The sequence below is a fragment of the Micropterus salmoides genome, unplaced genomic scaffold, assembly GCF_014851395.1.
Source record: "Micropterus salmoides isolate LMB-PRFRI ecotype aquatic unplaced genomic scaffold, ASM1485139v1 Ms_hic_scaffold_22, whole genome shotgun sequence".
Classification (NCBI taxonomy): Eukaryota; Metazoa; Chordata; class Actinopteri; order Centrarchiformes; family Centrarchidae; genus Micropterus; species Micropterus salmoides.
The window spans coordinates 145,607-149,212 of record NW_024041373.1 but is presented as its reverse complement, the minus strand read 5'-3'; the positions used below and the strand labels follow the sequence as shown (position 1 = coordinate 149,212).

The 3,606-nt window shown below is 39.3% G+C and overlaps 1 long non-coding RNA gene across 2 annotated transcripts; it reads left to right on the top strand.

Annotated features, from left to right (window-relative positions):
- Window positions 1–205: 205 nt before the first annotated feature.
- On the top strand, window positions 206–2,918 carry LOC119916906. 2 transcript variants are annotated; one of them, XR_005447184.1, is made up of 4 exons: window positions 206–1,005; window positions 1,439–1,701; window positions 2,110–2,246; window positions 2,345–2,918. It is a non-coding gene; the product is annotated as an uncharacterized LOC119916906 (long non-coding RNA). The 2 variants fall into 2 exon arrangements; XR_005447185.1 differs by having other exon boundaries at window positions 207–1,005; window positions 2,144–2,246.
- Window positions 2,919–3,606: the final 688 nt, after the last annotated feature.

Here is a 3,606-nt window from a genome sequence, read left to right as displayed (position 1 = left end):
GATATGTATCTGTTTAATACACTCAGCAGAACATTTAGTAACCTTCCATCAGAAGAACAGTTTCTCTTTACTGACCGTTTTCAGTATAAGTATATGGTCTACAGGCCTTTTAAATAATTATAATTATTATCAGTAGTAATAGTATTTATATATATATATATATATATAATTAGTAGTAGTAGTAGTAGCAGTAGTATTGTTATTATTATTCCCCTTGCATAGCACTTTTTTAACAGACAAAAACGCAGAAGAATAAAGAAACAGAAATACCTTGACCAATACAAAGATGTAGAGGTTAAATCTGTAAAGATGATGCAAATGAATCCACAGAGCAAAAATAGACGTGGAACAGAGAGACCACTTAAAGTCACAGAATTTGTAAGACAGGAAGGCTGGTCTACATGTTGGGGGCCCTAATTTTGGGTCAAGACCTGGGGGACTGCCTGTAGTTTTGCTCACAAATAAATCCTGGAGCTAGAGAATGGAGTGCTTTAATAGAGAAATAGTTGGGCTGAAGGATTCTGTTGGGGTTTTTGTGTCCCATGATAGTCTTGATGTTGTTTAAGCTGCACTTTCACCCTGAAAAGAATAAACCTCTAAAGAAAACACTGAACATGATGCAAAATACCTCCACATATTTAGATTCAAATTCAGATGTAGATGTAAGGCAGGGTAGTGAAGGCTTGGGGAGTCAGAGGGAGAAGAATAGACAGAAGTTTGAGTCCAGCAGGATGATCCCATCTGTCCTGCGGAAGGCAACGTCTCCCAGCTGCCCGTACTGGATGGATGGTTGATAGCTGGAAACTAGAATAGTCACCACTCATTCCATCCAATCTGATGGAAACGGCAGGAAGCACACACTCGACCCGCAGAGCTTCGTAACAGGACGGAGGCATCCACAATGCACTGGAAGGATGGTGGGGGTTGTTGGGGCCTCAGGGTGCTGACAGGGGCTATCGTTCCTCTGGACACAGTCCACCTGTTGGGTGTGTGTGTATGTGGAAGGTAATGAGATATAAATCCAAAAGCTAGTTTTCTTGAGTGATCTCTATTGCCTCATGCTGTCAGTGTATCTTTGTGTAAAAGTTACAGTGTACCTAAAGACGCATGCATCTGTCTTTGTGTTTTACTCTTGTTCTTTGTGTTGCTTTGTCACTGTGTCATTGTATTCTTTTATTCCGTTTTTCCCAAATTTTCCTCTCCTCTTGTTTCCGACCACTTCACTTCCTCCCCTGGCGTTTTTCCCGTCTTGATTGGTTTCACCTGTGTCTAGTTAAATCACCTCTCTTGTCTATGTCGGTGTGTCTATGTCCTTTGCCCATTTGTCTTCGGTCAAGTGTCCTTGCCTGCCTCCTTCTCTGGGTTTTGGGTTTTTGGATTTTGCCTGTATCCTGAGTTTTCTGCCCTTAAAACATAACTTTTCTAAACCTCGAAACAGTACCTGAGTGGGTTATGGACTGCCTCAAATACCTGTGACTCCTGGTCGGAATCCAGACCTGCTCAGCCCCTCTGTCCAGCTTCCAGGGCATCCGACTGAGGTCACCAGCGCCGCTTCAGTCCCGTTTCCAGGCCACCCACCTGAGGACTACTGCTTCCACCCGGTCCTTCTGGCAGTGAGCCTGAGAGCACCAGCCCCTGTCCTCAGCTCCCTGGACACTTTCACCTTCTTTTGGACAAGGGGCAAGTGACTACCAATTACAAGTAAGAAAGACCCCATTTATGTAAGTTAGAGTTATGTTGTAAATTCTCTCCGTGGTGCAACTGTTTTTATTTCAGTAATGTAATTCATTTCCCATCTATACTTAATAAAAATTATTTGTTACAATTGTTTTGCACTTTTTGTAGCCATTGCTACAAGAGCTCTACAACTTGTATTGTGACAATAGATAAACCTACCTAACCCTAAGAGGTAACAGCTTGTTAGCAAATTGTAAATTGAGTAATGGGATGTTTTGAATTGGCTAACTGAGCAAGAGACATGTTTAAATATCTTTATTGCTCAGTAGTGTTTCCTTTACTGTGCAGAATATGGCAAGGTGCAGCGTAAATATGTAAATGCCAATGTTTGTAGTATGATACACTAACTTCTTTCTTCTAATTGTTTTGGAGTTTTTATAGCTGTTGCCATAATCACAAATTTCAGATGACCAGACAGAACCACTACAGGGGCATACCACCAGGATAGTACAGGTTTCCAGTATAATATATGAGGACTACTTCAAACTATTTCTAGCTATTTACCTCAGGTAGATATTGCTATTGAATTGTCTGTCACATAATGTTAGCTTAGTATTTATGCAAAACTCTCTAAACCAACATACACCTCTTACATTTGTCTTTACAGGCGGCCTGATTTTGTGAGCAGTGACCTCCAGAGCCCAGTGGAGTAGAATGCATTTGTTTGGAAGAGACAGAGGTAATGTGTTGTGTGCATGTAATCTTACATGTATCACAGTAGCTTGTGGAATGTCAACACTGAGGCCGATAGTAATTGTCCGGGTAGGATGTCCAATATAAAATAAATAGATGTGAAACATAGGTCATGTAATTATTTCTAGTAAAAAGATACCCCATAAACGTGCAAAGTCATCAGAATGATAGAATAGTGATTATGATGATTGCTTTAGACCAGTAACACTTAGCATGAGGCAGAAACATGCATGGAATAGACATAGCTGAATTACTTGATCTTGCAAAGTAATGTTACTGTGTACTATTTACTTGAAAAGTAGCTCAGTAATCAGAGTATCTGCAGCTACTGAACCATGTGAATGTTTCAGATTAACCTGGATATTTTCACTTAAAGTTTTTGTCAGACAATCATTGGCATGTTTTAAATACTTCAAACTGTTACAAAGAATATCATATTTATATTGTGATCTGTCAACAACACCATAATAAAGTTAATGAAATGAGATGTCTGGCTTACTGAGTCACTATTTAAAAATTACTTTCAAAACATTTTCATGGTAATCAGAATCAGAATCAGAATGAGAAGGAGTTTTATTGCCAAGTAGTGTTTTACACATACAAGGAATTTGCTTTGGTGTGAAGTTGCTACACATAGACAAACATACAGCTGACATAAATAGATGTACAAATAATAAAAGAAGAAAAATAATACAACTGACAATATAAAAAAATAAAAATAATAATAAAAATAACAACGGAACAACAACAATTTACAATTAACAACAAATATGTGCAATGTGCCAGGTTCGTGCATGATATGATATTTACATGTGAAGAGACATTTGTATTATTTGATAAGTGTCAGTTAATGAGGCTAGCTGCAGACGGGTAGAAGCTGTTTTTGTGGCGAGAGGTTTTGGTCCTGATGGACCGCAGCCTCCTGCCAGAGGGGAGAGTCTGAAACAGTTTGTGGCCAGGATGGGAGGCGTAAGCTGCAATCTAGTGATGGCAAGTAAGTTCGACTCTATTGACAGGCTCGTTCATTCAAATCTCGTTCATTAAAATGAACTAATCTTTTTTTGAGTCATTTCGTTCATTTGAACTAGGCTGGTTATTGTGGGCGATTAAAAAACAGCGCCGTTCTCAAACACGGAAGGCTGCCTGGATTGCTCTAATTGACAAAGTATAATGCAC